This window comes from Mustela lutreola, chromosome 9, assembly GCF_030435805.1.
Source record: "Mustela lutreola isolate mMusLut2 chromosome 9, mMusLut2.pri, whole genome shotgun sequence".
NCBI classification, from domain to species: domain Eukaryota; kingdom Metazoa; phylum Chordata; class Mammalia; order Carnivora; family Mustelidae; genus Mustela; species Mustela lutreola.
In genome coordinates, this window is record NC_081298.1 from 91,004,425 (window position 1) to 91,020,507 (window position 16,083).

Here is a 16,083-nt window from a genome sequence, read left to right on the forward strand (position 1 = left end):
CAAGTTCATCTGACCAACTCTTTGAACCTTTTTATGTCCACACCTGTGGGGGACTTTGCTGTTTGAAGAAAGCCCTCTACTGCATACTCTGTTTTCCAGCCTCGATTCCAGGCATCCCTTGGAATCTGGCTCAAGTGCTTTCTTCTTTACGATTGCTGTGTATTTCAGTCCTTTCTGCGGAGCCTACACTCTTAAACTGTGCTTGGCTGTCTTACGACTCGCAGAGGCATCAATTTGGATTCCACTCACACCTGTTGGGACTGCAGGATGCCAGGCACACAGTGGTGCTTTGGCATGCCCCATGTCATTTTAATCTTTCAGATAGGCCTGTGAAGTAGTCATATCCCCACCGTTTAGATGTGAGGAAACGGAGTCAAAGGAGTAGGTTAGTCAGAGTCATCAAAGTCGTTCACTAACAGGTGAGTCTTGTTAGTCCTGAAAAGATCCCCCACTCTGACCTTTTTATTTTACAAATGAGAAAACTTAAGACCTGGAGCACCTATGGGACTTTCCCAAGTTCACATACAAGATTGGAACTGGGAGCTAGTTTTATATGTACATTATACAACCTTGCGTAGTTAGAAATTTGTCAAATATGTGGTCTCCTCAACTAAATTGGAGTCTTTGTGGAAGAATGGAAATGATACTTTTGGAATCAGACCTGTTTCAGAATTCTGCCTTTTTCACATTTCAGTACTTCAGTTTTCTCAAATATAGAACTTATCGTATTACATAACTTTCAAAAGCTGTTGTGTGTGAAGCACCTTTGCGGTGCCTGTCACTTTTAGTGGCTGAGATTTTATGAATAGCAGCTGTATCTGCAGTTATCTAGTAAAGCCTTTAAGGACAAGATCCTGCTTAAACCATTCGTGGTAGTTAGTCCTGGAGTTGGTGCTTTGGGAAACATCAGCATATGATGACGATTATAAGCTGATGATCACTCCTAGTGTTGTACTAGAATATTTTCATTTCCAGTCATAATATGTGCCTCTTTTCTTTCTTTTTTTTTTTTTAAACAGACTTGTAAAGAAACCAAGGATGTTAGTGCACTGACAAAAGCAGCTGATTTTGTGAAAGCCTTTATTCTTGGGTTTCAGGTGGAGGTAAGTGATTTCATGACATCTAAAATAGGTGCTTAAAAACACTTAATATGAGGAGCACCTGGGGGGCCCAGTAGGTTAAGTGTTGCCTTTAGCTCAGGTCTTGATCCCAGAATCCTGGGAATGAGCCCCACACTGGTCTCCCCATTCGGTGAGGAGCTTGCTTCCCCCTCTCCCTCTATCTGCTGCTCCCTTTACTTGTGTGCGCTCTCTTTCTCAAATAAATAAAATTTTTTAAAATACACACACTTAATACGAATGTTTCAGTGGTTGGGCTTTTTAAAAAAATTGAGTTTTCTAAGTCTGGTGAATTTTAACTTAATAGTTATTCTCAGGTATATAAATGCTAAATTCACAGCATTTATATTTATGTTATAGGACGCACTTGCCCTCATTAGGTTGGATGATCTCTTCCTAGAGTCTTTTGAAATTACAGATGGTGAGTATAAGGTGATCTTTTCCTGTTAACTATTGTACTGCCGACTTTGTTTTGCTGGAGACTCTTAGCTTTCTAATAGCATCAGTTGACCTGTATTATTAGCCAGTATTAAAAGTATATATATTTTGTATCTTTTAGTAGGGAGATTTAGGTAGTGATTAAAGTTCAATACGGAGCAGGTGGTATCCTGGAATTGCATGTCTCCTGAGGCTTTAATCTCTCATTTAGTGAAACCCCTAAAGGGAGACCACCTGTCAAGGGCAATAGGAAGAATCGCTGGCAAAGGAGGAAAAACCAAATTCACCATAGAGAACGTGACACGGACACGGATAGTTTTGGCTGATGTGTAAGTATCTGATCTTGGAAAAATTATTGTCCTGATTTATATTTGATCTTCTGCTTGTTTCAAGAAGTCATAAAGTTTGTACTTTATGCATAATATTGCTACTGACTCTTTGTCAATATATGGTTCTGAATGAAATACATCGTTACCTCGAAAGCAGTTTAAGTTATCTGAGGAAATCTTGGGAATTCTCGTGTTTTTCCTCGGTTAGCAATAAAGTACAATAAAGGGCACATGGTGGCTCAATTGATTAAGTGTCTGCCTTCGGCTGGGTTCCCTTGGTCTGGGAACCTGCTTTTTCGGTTGGGTTCACCTTCAGTCCGGGTTGCCTGCCCCTCTGCCCCTCCCCCTCTTCATGCTCATTCTTTCTCTCTGTCTCTCCCTCTCAAATAAATAAAATCTTTTTTTTTTTTTTTTTAAGATTTTTATTTATTTATTTGACAGGCAGAGATTACAAGTAGGCTGAGAGGCAGGCAGAGAGAGAGAAGGAGGAAGCAGGCTCCCTGCCGAGCAGAGAGCCCGATGCGGGGCTCGATCCCAGGACCCTGGGATCATGACCTGAGCCGAAGGCAGAGGCTTTAACCCACTGAGCCACCCAGGCGCCCCTCAAATAAATAAAATCTTAAAGAAAAAAAATAAAGGAAATGTTTAGAATTACTATTAAAAGAAGGTGAAGATTTAAATACTATCCGAGGGGACTCCTAAACCAATAGGAGACAGCAAGGAGTGGATTTTTAATGCCATTGTGACTTTCCTTTTCAAGAAAGAAATATATGTGTATAGTTTTACACATATTTTAAAACTATATATAAAGGCCTTTCATAAAAGGACAATGAGTATTGCACGTTGGGTGAAAAACCTGGGAGCAGCTCTATGTGAACAGAAAGATGATGATATAGGCTTAAAGTAAGGGTGCAGGAAGTCAAGCTGGGATTAGCCCTTGTGGGGGTTGAAGCTGCTGCGGGGCCAGGTTGGGGTTGCTGGCAGATGGTGTGGAGATTAGATAATGCCATGAAGTTGGGGAACAAAGCAGGTGACTGACAAGAGGAGGGACGTGCCTGCGGCTAAGCATAGAAGTAATATTTAAAATCCTACTAACTTGGCTGTAAACTCGGGCTCACCATTTTTTAGAGCCTAAATTTGAGACTCTCTTTTACACTCAAGGGATAACAATGATACCAGGTTGATGCCCAGTTACTGGAAGACAGGTTTATTATAATTTTGATCTTTGAGAGGGGAACCTGAGGGGGCCATGAGGAAAACTTGTTTTGCACTAGACATTTTAAAATATTTGGAAATGCATACGACATTTGGAAGTATCATACGTAGCCCTAAAAACCTTTGCTAATTTAGAAATCTAAAAATGCAACTGATGTGCTAATCAAATTATAGATACTATGATGTATCAAATTCTAAGTATAAGCCTGCTTCCCCCTCTCTCTGCCTGCCTCTCTGCCTAATTGTGATCTCTCTCTCTGTTAAATAAATCTTTGAAAAAAAATTCTAAGTATATTGATGTGTTAACATAAAATTTACTAGTCGAACTGGTTTTTTGTGTTTTTTTTGTTTTTTTTTTTTTTTTAATTTATTTATTTGACAGACAGACAGACAGAGTAGGCAGAGAGGCAGGCAGAGAGGGAGGGGGAGGCAGGCTCCTTGCTGAGCAGAGAGCCCGATGCGGGGCTCGATCCCAGGACTCTGGGATCATGACCTGGGCCGAAGGCAGAGGCTTAACCCACTGAGCCACCCAGGTGCCCCTCGAACTGGTTTTTTTAACAGCTTTACTGCGGTGTGATTTACATATAAAAAACATCACTATTTAGTATCCTGTTCAGTGAGTTTTGGCCAAATCTATAGTCCTTTGATCCCACCTCAGTCCCAGGCAATCACTGATCTTTCTGCCATGGTTTTACCTTTTCTAGAAATTTATATAAATGGAAATACACAGTATGCAGCCTTTGGGGTATGGCTTCTTTTAATTAGCGTGCTGTTTTTCAGTAATTTCTCTTTACTGCCAAGTACTCTCGTAAGGTATTGCATTTTGTTTATCCATTCAGGTTTGATGGACATTTGGGCTGTTTTCAGTATGGGTTATTATGAATAATGTTGGCTATTATTGAATTACTTTTGTATTTTTCGGGGGTTTTTTCCCCAAACTGAATTACATACAACTTGAACTTGAGTATACTGTCTTGAGTGTTCAGTATAAATAGGCTAATTGGAAATCCACACGTTCATCCACGTACTAATTGTAGTTAACCATAATGTGGACTAGTATGCACCCGTAGGTGTTGTTTTGATGAGTTGCTGATAACCTGGTGGTAAAATACAGTATGATGTGAGCAAGATAAAAAACTAAAAGCTATCCCCAATGTATTCAGTGCTTCAAATGGGAAATGGTGTTGCCTGCGTGTCCCGAGACCTCCATACCACTCCAGCCACTGCCCCATCATTTTGGTGGTTTTGGTAGCAAAACTGCTCACACTTCATTCAAGCTCACTGTTCCTCATCTTTCCTGCGCCATTGTCAAGAGTTTTTATCAAAGTTAGACACACACATACTTGAGCAAGCCCCAGATTTCTACCCCTACCTCTAGTTCCTCTTCCTCAGAGGAACTAACTTCACTTCCTCCAGGTCATTTTAAAAAACTGTTTATCTCCAGATTTTCAAATACCATGTTTACATACCAGCTTTTTTTTCTTCATCATTGACTTTCTACCATAAAAGATGAAAATTTAGCTTTTTTTCATCTCTCCCCCAACTTCTACCCCGTGTACTCAGCCCTTCTGACAGCCAGGTTGCTCATGTGTCCCTGAGCTCCCCGTACGCTCTGGGTTTTGTGAGACCGGTGTTCCCGTTACCTGTGCACGGGGGGCAGCGCTCGGTGTGTTGGCAGCCGGCCTGGGTGATGACCGTGATTCTGTGATTATTCTGTCTGCCCTTTACCACTTTGTTTTCACTTGAAAAAATTCTTACTCACATTTGTGCTTTCTGATTATCAGTACAATTGAGTAAAAAGCTGTATGTCATCATATCTCCCCACGGTGTATCTGGGTGCATCACACGTTTGAGCAGCCTCTCCTGGAGCCTGCTTCCTCAGAAGCACTGCTACCCTCTCTGCCTGGTTCTCCTTTCACCTGTGCTCTTCCGCTGTGTGAATCCCTTGGTTGTTGGGTTCTCTTCCCTGAGTATTTCTTAAGGTTCTTTTGTTTGTTTTTCTTTTTTAATTTGAAATTTCATGTATTGCGAAATGAGCACCACAGTAGGTCTGGTTAACACCCATCACCACAGTTACAAATTTGTTATTTTGTGTGTGAAACTTTTAAGATTTACTCTTAGCAACTTTCCATCATGTAGCACGGTGTTATTGACTAGATTGACACGCTGTTACCTTATATCCCCGGAACTTCTTTTCTAACTGAAAGTTTGTGCTGTTTGACCCCCTTCACTCAAGTTGCACACCCTGCCACCCCTGAGTACTCCTCATTTTGGTGCCATATATAGTCGATGAGCTAGCTTAGCTAATATTTTTTAAGAACTTCTAGTTCCAAAGGTGTCCTCTCTCCTGACTATACAGTTCTGTATGTTCTCAATGACATCCATTGAGAATTTTGAAGACATTGCTATATCCAGGCTTTCAGTGTTGCTGTTGAGAGGTCCAACGACATTTTTATACCTGATTCTTCGAGCGTCCTAGCTGGCAGTTGTATTCTCTTCATCCAGTGTGTTCTGAAATTTCATAATGCTATGTGTTAGCGTGGGTCTATTTTTATTCATCTTACTGGGCCCTTTCAAACTAGACACTCATTTTCTACAATTTTCAGAAATTTTCTTGAATTACTTTGGTCTCGCTTTTCTTTCCCCCTTCCTATCTGGAATTCCTTTCTGTAACTTTATTCTTAATACCGTATCCTTGATTTATGGGTGCATGAAAATAGCTTTTCTGACCTTACTGATGTGATTTTGTTTTTGCTGTTTCATTCTTTTTCCCCCTGGTCTCCATTTCTCTTTCTTCACCTTGCTGGTTGTAGCCTCTGTTTTTTGTAGTAGATGCTTCCGTCGGATTCTGGAGATCCTCTGTGTGTGTGCCACATGTACAAGAGGGAGGCAATAAAGAGCAGACCAGAAGCCCTGAGCTCATGGGGTCTGGAGCGTGGGGGACGCCAGCTGACCATAGGCTTCGCTTAGGGTAATTGCCAGGCTGTTTCTGATGCATCTTTTAATCATTTTTTTTATTTCATTTATTTATTTGAGAGAGAGGAGGAGAGTGTAGAGGGAGAATGAGGAGCAGACTCCCTGCTGAGCAGAGAGCCAGACATGGGGCTCAATCCCAGGACCCGGGGATCATGACCGAGCCGAAGGCAGACGCTTGACTGAGCCACCCAGGCCGCTTCTCTTTTGGACTTTTTTATTGAGCAGGTCAGGTTCCCGCAGAGAAGATTCTCTAGGCTCTTTGCTGCAAGGCTTTGAAGCCTGGTTAAGGAAGATAGCTGGAGGTCTCAACAGCCAGTGTGCAGATATTTGCTTCCTATTGCCCGTTTTAACATGGCATTCCTACTTCAGCTGTACCTGGACCCCTGGTCGAGACACCAGGTCTTTTACCTTTCCCAGGAAGCAACACTGCGTATCCCCTCACCATAATTTTGCCAGTTACGATTATACACAGAGTGGGGAAGAAAATCTAGATCATCTTGAACGGACTGTGTCAGTTTTGCCCCCATTTCAACATGCCTGAGCCTGTCTGGATGACTGAATGTTCTGTGATATTCTCCTGACAGTTTTGGTGTCAGTTCCTTACATTTTGGAAGATGGGCTCAACAAGACAAATACTGTATTCTCCATCTTGAGTCAGTCAGCCAAGAATTTCCCTTTGTAGGGTCTGGATGATCCTGAGTAGCAAAGAAATTCAGATAACCTTGAGAAAGCTTTACAGTTGAAATCCAGATGCTTTAATTAAGTGCAATGTTACTTCCATTTCTGGGTACTTAATACCAGCTCTGCCATTGTGTAATGATGGGCAGGTGTGTTTATTTTTTTACTTGTAAAATTTCCTTCCTCATTTATAAAATGTGAATACCACCTACCTTAATAAAACTCATGTGAGGATTAAATGGGAACACATAAAGCCCTAGCACATAAAAATCACTCACTTGGTGGTAGCCATTATTAGCCAAGAATCTTAAAAAATTCATTTCTTAAAATTGTTTTTTGTCATTTTTATTGGGCTATAATACACATACCATAGAATTCTTAAAAATGATTTTTAGTTTATTTAAGAGTTGTGCTACCATCACCGCCATTTTTATTTAAGAACATGTATTGTGATTTTCCAGAGTTTCTGGATCATGGGATTTAGTTAAGGAAATGCTTTTGTTGCTAACTTGTCTCACATTCTCTTGCAGGAAAGTTCACATCCTTGGCTCTTTCCAAAACATCAAGATGGCAAGAACTGCCATTTGCAACCTCATTCTGGGTAATAATAATGTATAATTATAATAATAGGGAATTTAGAACTCAAACCCCGTTTGCACATCAGCTCAAATTAAGCATAATGTTAAAGATTTCAAGTAGAAACTCTTAGAGGTTGGCAAATGTGGACCTAAAGAAAAAAGGAATATTTTTGCTTAGATTTCATCAGTCTGCTAGAGAAGAGAGTTTATTGGGTTATAGTGCTTAAATCTTTGCTTTGTTCCCCTGAGGTACAGTGAAAAGCCACTGCAGAATAGCAGGCAGTGTGTTTTAGGCTTCAACGAAGAGAGAGCTGCTGATCACCATCAGTCAACTTAATTGATGCACTTCGTCTTGTTTTTTGTTTGTTTTTTATTTGAGGGTGAGCAAGCATGAGCAACTGGAAAGAGGGGGAGAGAATCTTCAGCAGACTCTGCACTGAGGGCAAACCCCAAGGCAGGCCTCTATCTGATGGCCCTGGGGTCATGACCTGAGCCAAAACCAAGAATCAGACATTCAACCGACTGAGCCACCCAGAGGCCCCAGTCCTGTTTTTCAAACTGTGCAGCAAAGTCAGTAACTTCTGGTACCAGTTATAGGATTGTAGTAGTTTGCTCTAAATGGGATTTTCCATCAGTGCCCAGATCTGACTAGCTTCTTTTTTGAAATATTTAGATAAGTCCGTGCCTTTGACTCTTAGGATGTAAAATATTTTGGGAGAATATTTGGGTATGATTTATGGTTCTTCTGTTAATTTAAGAGTGATCCAGTGGAAAATGTGCTCTTTAGTTGTAGACCACCTATCATGTGTTTTCTGTTTATGTGAGTATATTTGTATAGATGTGTTTCTTTTCCTCTGCAGGAAATCCTCCATCAAAGGTTTATGGCAATATCCGAGCTGTGGCTAGCAGAGCAGCAGATCGATTCTGATTTCAAATCAGAGACCTTTTGTCTTTGGACTCTAGAGAAAAAGCCCTTGCCCTCTGCACATGCTTATGAGAAACCACACGAAGAACTTTTCAGTCACGTTAAGCCTCCATCGCTTCTTCTGTTCTCAGCCAGAAGCATCAACAGAAAGGTTTGATGCATATTCACATGCAGCAACTTTGAGGATAATTCCCCTGCCTGAATTTATTATCATTATTGTACTTATACCTTAATTATAATTTGTCACTTCATTTTAAATAAAAGATTTACATAGTTTATAATTCTATTGAAACTTGTTTAAACAGTCCTATATGAAATTATTTATAAATTTATAACCTTTATAAACATTTCTTGTCTATGGAGTGTAATTAAAACAGACAGCTTACAAAATCACTGAATCCTCACCCTTAATACTGAGTGGTATGTGGGCTTTTTAGAAGCAGTAGTTTGGAATTACTGTTGTGAACAAAGGCTAATCTTTTTACCTCTTTTGTAGTTTATAAAATTAAAGACACAAAGTTGATGTGAGGAAAGAATTCTATTTTTCAAATAAGCATTCGATCAAAGTAGCCGACCTTACCAGTGTTTCGATAAAGGTAAAATATGGTAAAAGTATGTTTTTACCAGGAAAACTATAAAATTCTGCAAATGTAAGAGCTTGTTTTAACTACTGTCTGCCTATTCAAATACTCATTTGGTAAGCATTTAATGTAAGTATTAATCTTTAAAGTATTTAATTTTAGCAAACACTAAGAGGTAGGTAGAATTCTGGACACTTGAGGCTGTTGGTGGACAAGGGGCAGAAAAAAAAAAATCACTGTACTTGTGGAGTTTTCCTTTTATTTCAATAACCAAGAAAGACAAATGTGCAAAAATACCTAAATTCTGTCAGCAAAGAGAAAAATGCTCTGAGGAAGTAAAGAGTGGAGATAAAGGAGATGCAGCGATATGTTCACATGGGGTGGCCAGGACACACCTGAACAGACCTGGTGGCATTAGCTGTGAGGTCTCTGGTGAGGGAGACGGTACAAAAGCCCGCAGCAGCAGTAGGCCCCAAACGCCAGGAACCACAGGAGGCAAAGGCAGTGGGAAGCAGAGGAAGAGTGAGTAGTAAAGCAATGAGTTAGGGCTTTGTAGGTTGTAATGATTTGTGTTTTTAACTAGTGATAAAGCAGATCTGTCTTTACTTATGGCTTATAGTCAAATATCAAACATCAGTTTATCAGGGTTTTTTTTGTTTTGTTTTTTTTGTTTTTTCAAAACCCAAAAGAAGGGAAAAAAGACTACCTCATAGGAAAAAAACACTCTCATGGCTGTGGAAGCCCAGCAAAGACAATTATGAACACACACAGGCAAGTTTCAAATATTTTATTTTCTTATTCATACAGTATGAAGTTTTCTAAAGATCCCACAACATGACATTTCATGCAGAAGAAAAACTAAACATTCAACATAAACCCCTCCCCCACCCACACTTTAAAAACAAAAAAAAAAAAGGGAAAGGAAAAAAAACCCTCATTCCCCAGTAAGGAAATAATGTTTGCACTATTTTTCTGTAACGCCAGCCAAGATATGCACAAGCAAGAGAAATAGAAAGCATTTGCTAAAATATTTGTAACAAATACTTATGTACAAAAAATTCACAAAAGACTAGTTCCCCCTTGAAGCAGAGCACATGGCAGTTGACACTGGAACAGATCAAACCACTGGCTGGGATTATAAGCCACGTACTGATCCAGAGGAAGAAAGTTAACATGTAGTGGAGATTTTCAGTTTGAACATTAACATTTCCAAAGTTTGGCAACATTATCTTTTAAAATTATGCAAATTATGTAAACAAGAGGTACATTTTAAATTGATCTACATGCAAAACTCCATGTCATGCAAGGACACCAAGCACCGGGATTTTTCTCTCACAGACAGAGCCCATGATGTGCAGCACTCAGTTGAAGGAACAGCGATGGCAGGCAGGTGTGCCCAATTTAAGATTTGTTTACCTTGATTCAACCTGCCCTTTTCCACTTAAGATTATAAAACCGTTTTTCTAGAAAAACTATACAGGGGAAGACTACTTTCCTAGAAAGCTAACCAAAATGTTTTCTTCCAGCCAATAGTACCTTTGCAGAAAAGGGAAGGGATAATATCAAGTGGTGGAACATGATAGGCTACTTTTATATCACACATTTAGTAAGTTAGCATCCATTACAAATATGGGCAAATCAAGAAAGAAAACCATCATGCACTCTATGCCTTGTAAAGACATTCAAAAGGTATAAATTGAGATAAAATTTTGCTCTTCTGTGCCATCAAAACTAGTAAGACTTTTCCATTTAAGTCACAAATATATGTGGGCGTTCAGATATACACATGCACATTAAATATCACCAATTTTTAGATGAGCTGCAAGTCTTTTGAAACAAGTATAATTTATGGTTCAAAGGTAAGCTTAATGACCAACTGTTTAGCCACATACTGAAACGAATGGATATCTTTAGTACGTGATTCCATGGGGTATTATTAAGAAATGTCTAAAGAAAATCGTGAATGCCTCAAATGGCTTCTGGCCTTTCCACAACTGATAACTTACGTTGATTCAGGGACACTTACTAAATGTAATGGCTCCTAGTTAAGAAATAACAACGAAGCAGCCACAAGCTCTGTGCAGTGACTATATGAACACAAGAATGAGCTCTTGGCAGGAGCACTGCACTACACTTTCTCCTCAAGCAGGGATGTAGTAAAAGCTGCTCAGCAATGAGACATAGTCCCTGGAAATATCTTCATAGGTATAAATAAAATTACAAACTCCTTTGTTACAAAAATGTAATTCAGGTAAATAATAGGACGTTAACAAATGCTTTGTCAATCTCTCAAAGGAGAAAGCACAGGAAAAGGAAAATAGCTGGCCTAACACCCGGCTCAAATTGTACAATTTTCTATCTATATATAAAACTGTGTGAAATAAAAGTAAGGATGTTTTATGTTCTGCTTGGCACTTTTGTACTCTATCATTTTGTTTCTGAATCAAGAAGATTAAATTAAAGCCAACCTACTACACATATAGAAAGCTACATATATCTATATATAAATATTTACATATGTATATATAGATACTTTCTCGTTATAAAAGATGAAGAAAAATAAATTAAAAAGCCAACCCCTTCCCTTTCTTCACCACATTGATATGCTCTTTTCATGCTGCTGTCCTTCAGACTTTAAAGTGCTACACTGAGTTATTGAGAGAATAAGAGTTCAATAACACTTAGTTGGCTTCATGAGGCTCGTGTTGGAAAATGTGGCTTCACAGAGAAAAATACTTCCATTTAAATACACAGAGAGCATTGCTGGACGTCTTGAGCAGATCTTCAGAGATGGAGAAGAAAGCAAAAGTGTTGGGTGGTACTCTTTTAAAAAGAGTCACACATCTACCACCATCTTTTTGTGGATATCTAGGCCACCTACAACCTGCAACAGATAGGAACAAATCAAGCTTAACCATGCCTGAAAACTTTTTACTAGTCTAACCACCTGAACCAAAATTAAAATTTAAAAAATACACTACACTTTAACTATTCTCAGAAATTGGCTTTTTTGATTGTTTTTGTTTTTAAACCTGTACTACCTACCTCTAGTTAGAATTTTCATGGCTTCTTCCAGGATAATGGGCATTTTCTTGTGTTCTAGGACAACGGTTGGCAAACTTAAAAGGGCCAGAGAGTATTTGAGGCTTTGTAGGCCACATGTAATTTCTCTTGGCATTTCCTTCTCCCGCTTTTTTTGTTTTTTAAAAGATTTTATTTATTACAGAGAGAACTCAAGCAGGAGGAGGTGCAAAGGGAAGAGGAGCAGCAGACTCCCTGCCGAGCAAGGGCTCAATCCCAGGACCCAGAGATCATGACCTGAGCCAAAGGTAGATGCTGAACTGACTAAGCCTCCCACAGGTGCCCCTTTCTCTCACTTTTAACACTTTAAAAAATGTAAACTGTTCTAAGCTCAAAGACACACAATACAGGCCATGGGAAGGATCTGACCCACTCTATTTGCCAACCCCTGCTTTTATATAAAGTTTAATATCAATAACCAGAGGTCTGCATAAAAATTTGTCCACAAAATCCAAATATGGGCTTAATTGTCAGTCTACTCTAGAAGGTAGTAAAAGGTACCAAATGAGTAAACTTTTCTTCACATTATTTTCCCATGGGCTTGAAGATGTGTTGAGTTGTTACAGACATCTCAGTGAATAATGACATGGTAATCTACAAGTGTAATTACCTATATTTGGAGGATAGTCTATTAAGTACAGTCTACCTAAACAAAGTAGATAAGTCATAAATGTTCACAGCTTGATGAATTTTCCCAGAGTAATCACCCAAGTAACTAGCACCCAGACCATCTCCGGGACTCCTGTGTGGCCTGCCTTCCAGCCATCTCCCTCCTCCTATGCTACCACACACACAGAGGGAGCCACTACTGTGACTCTAACAACCTGGATTAGTTTGAGATCTTTTTCGTGCCTGAGTTGCTTCACCGAACACGTTTTTGCTAATCCATGTTGTTGGGTATAACTGCATCTGTATTATTTTTAAACTAAGTTAAGCTTAAACTTACTTTAAAAGTTTATTTGAAAAATAAAGCTTGAACAGCCAATTGGTGCTACAACTTCTGCTATGAAAACATCGGGGTGCTACGCTGCCCTCATTCTCTGTGTCCTTTTACATACAGATGACCATTTAGACTTTTCAACTAATATTCAGTGTTTCCCTATAGGTCTCTAAATAATATTCCAACATTGCCTTCTCTTCTGTTTAAAGCTGTAGGCATTACCCACTAATTTCCCACCACACAAGAGGAAGATTGAGCTCTCACATACACACATCCCTCCCATCTATCTCCTACCACAAATATTTCCCACACTACCCTTCCAATAGTTCCAGCTTCATTTTGATTAGGCAAATTCAGCATTTTAATTATAACTATATAAAATACTATTTACAGCAAAACAGAACTGCATACTCCACGTCTGGTCTGCTACAGTTAATAATTATCTTCTTCTTTGCTGGGTATTTTATGTATTTCACTAATTCAGTCTCAAACTTTTGTTCTAAATATGTTCAAATAGATGATGTAATTCTATCAATTTTATTATCTTGAAATTATTCCCAGAGCTTTCCCACCTGCTGCAATCCAGGCCTGTCATCTCTGGACCTTGCTTCACCATGCCGGAAATTTCCTTCTCTCATGTTAGACCTCTGCTTCCTAGACCCCTCATTATCATTTTTGATTTACAACCTTATTATAGTGGAAGCATATCTTCTAGTAGTTTCCCAAAAAGGGAAGCCTTGCAGTACTAGAAAATGTCTTCATTCTTCCATCCAGTTGAGTTTGCAGAGAATTCTAGTTCGGAAATAACTGTCCCTTGGAATTGCAAAGGCAGTGCTCCACTGTGGTCTAGTTCCTACTATGCTGCTGAGAAGTCTGATGTCCTGATGATTTTTGAGTCTTTGTATAAAGCCCCTCCTCACCACCCTTCTATCCCTGGTCTTTGGAAGTTGGATCACCATCTCTGTTTTCCCTTTTAAAATTCCATGACACTGTGCTAGCCCCAGAGTATTTTTAACTTTTTAACTTTTTTTTTTAAAGATTTTATTTACTTATTTGACAGAGATAAGTAGGCAGAGAGGCAGGCAGAGAGAGGAGGAAGCAGGCTCCCTGCTGAGCAGAGAGCCCAATGTGGGGCTCCATCCCAGGACTCTGGGATCATGATCTGAGCCGAAGGCAGAGGCTTTAACCCACTGAGCCACCCGGGTGCCCTGACCCAGAGTATTTTTATATACTATGCTAGATACTCAGTAACCCTTTCAGTCAGGAAACAATATTCTGGTTCATTACTTTTGATTCATTTATAGTGACTTCCTTCCCTCCATTTTCTCTCTGGAAATTCTAGCATTCATTGACTTCCTGCAATGGATCTCCAAATTTAAATTTCTAAGAACTCTCATATATTATCTAAGTTTTAAGGATTCAGTATATTATATACCTGAGAATGACAGATTTTTGTTTCAGAGATATCAAAATGGAAATGTGTTTACTTCCTCTCCCTTCCCACTACACTCCAACCCTTACCCTCCAATCTATGCCTCCCGCTTCCCAGCCTACAGACTTCACCCTCTCCAATCTCCCACTACAGGGCAGGAGAGTCTGAAGAGCAGGAAAGGAGATCTAGTGAGCTAAATAAATGCCTCTTAGACTAAGCCATTCTGTTTTTAGCTTCACCTTCATCCCCACTTTCACTTACCCTGAGCCACCAGTTTTTGAGCCTTTCAGGGATTCTGCATTATAAATCAAGCTGCTTCTCAGCTTTCCGGGCTGATAGCTTAGAATTCATTTTTTTCTCCTGTTAAGTCCGCATACCTTACTTACAAGCTGTTGAATCCAGTTGTTATCCTCCCTACTGTCTTGTCTTGTGGGTTCATAAACCTTTAACTTTTTAGTTTCACTAGAGTTTGGAGAGCAAGCAAAAGTAAATACATTTACCCTTAAACAGCACAGGGCTTAGGGATACCAACCCCCCTATGCAGTCAAAAATCCATGTGTAACTTCTGACTCTCCCAAAGCTTAACTATTAATACCCTACCGTTAACTGAAAGCCTAGCTATTAACATAAACAAAACATTTTGTATGGTATATGCATTACATACTGTATTACAATGAAGTAAGCTAGAGAAACATTAAAATCTCAAGACAAAAAAGTACACACACACACACACACACACACACACAACAACAACAACAAAACCCGCACATAAGTGGGAAAGTACAGATTAAACCTTTGTTGTTCAAAAGTCCATTGTACGCATGTTCAGGTCAACCCCAACTTTAATCCTGTCGCTAATCATTTCTATTTTATCTGTTTATGTTAACTATTCTGAAAATTTTAAAGAAGCAAACAAGCATAAGTGATCTCTTAAAGTAATGTCCCATGTCTTTCATTGCTGTAGCTTGAGAAACCGGAATTAAAAAGGATTCAATGAAGCCAAAGTTATGGGCTTGATCAATGTTCAGTAAAGTTGGTTTAAACACAAAAATTTTTCTAAACTCCTGAACTATGCTCCTCAAAAACACAAAAGGAATTTATCATAAATACCGGAACTGAAATCAAAGCGTAGCTTATGTCTTTAGCATCATTTCTATACCTTAAGATATATTTTAATTTCCTTCCACTGACTACTGATTTATATATAATTTTAATTTACATCTTATATTTACTAAATATAAAAGGAGTCTTCGTCTCTATACATCTCTTCCACATCACTGGGCAAGAGTTTTCCATTTTTATTTGTTCCCTCAAGGATTAGGATTCCTTCTTTCCTTCTTTTATTTATTTTTTAAATATTTTATTTATTTGACAGAAATCACAAGTAGGCAGAGAGAGAGAAGAGAAGCAGGCTCCCTGCAGAGCAGAGAGCCCAATGCAGGGCTGGATCCCAGGACCCTGAGATCCTGACCTCAGCCGAAGGCAGAGGCCTCAACCCACTGAGCCACCCAGGCGCCCTTTTCCTTCTTTTAAAAGCTGGGTACTATCTGTGCTGCCACTGCCAGCCTGGTCTCATGTCACACTCACTCTGACACAAGTCATTCTGTGATCTTTGGCAATGAAGAGACAGACAGATGACAAACCCTTGTACCGATACCACCAGGCAACAGTTCAAAGTCCCAAATCTCACACTTAACTCTCTTCCTTTTTTTCTTCTAATTATTTTTTACTTAAATTCAATTAACTAACATACATTATTCATTTCACAGGTACAGGTCTGTGATTCATCAGT

At 39.3% G+C, this 16,083-nt stretch overlaps 1 protein-coding gene and 1 long non-coding RNA gene across 2 annotated transcripts in view; one reads left to right on the plus strand and one right to left on the minus strand.

Moving 5' to 3' along the window:
• The window catches only part of DNAAF10 (dynein axonemal assembly factor 10), a 99,529-nt gene that overhangs the window by 23,055 nt on the left and 60,391 nt on the right, over positions 1 to 16,083 (minus strand).
• On the plus strand, positions 3,647 to 8,336 carry LOC131840229 (uncharacterized). Its single transcript, XR_009357285.1, has 3 exons — positions 3,647 to 6,071; positions 7,285 to 7,355; positions 8,193 to 8,336. It is a non-coding gene; the product is annotated as an uncharacterized LOC131840229 (long non-coding RNA).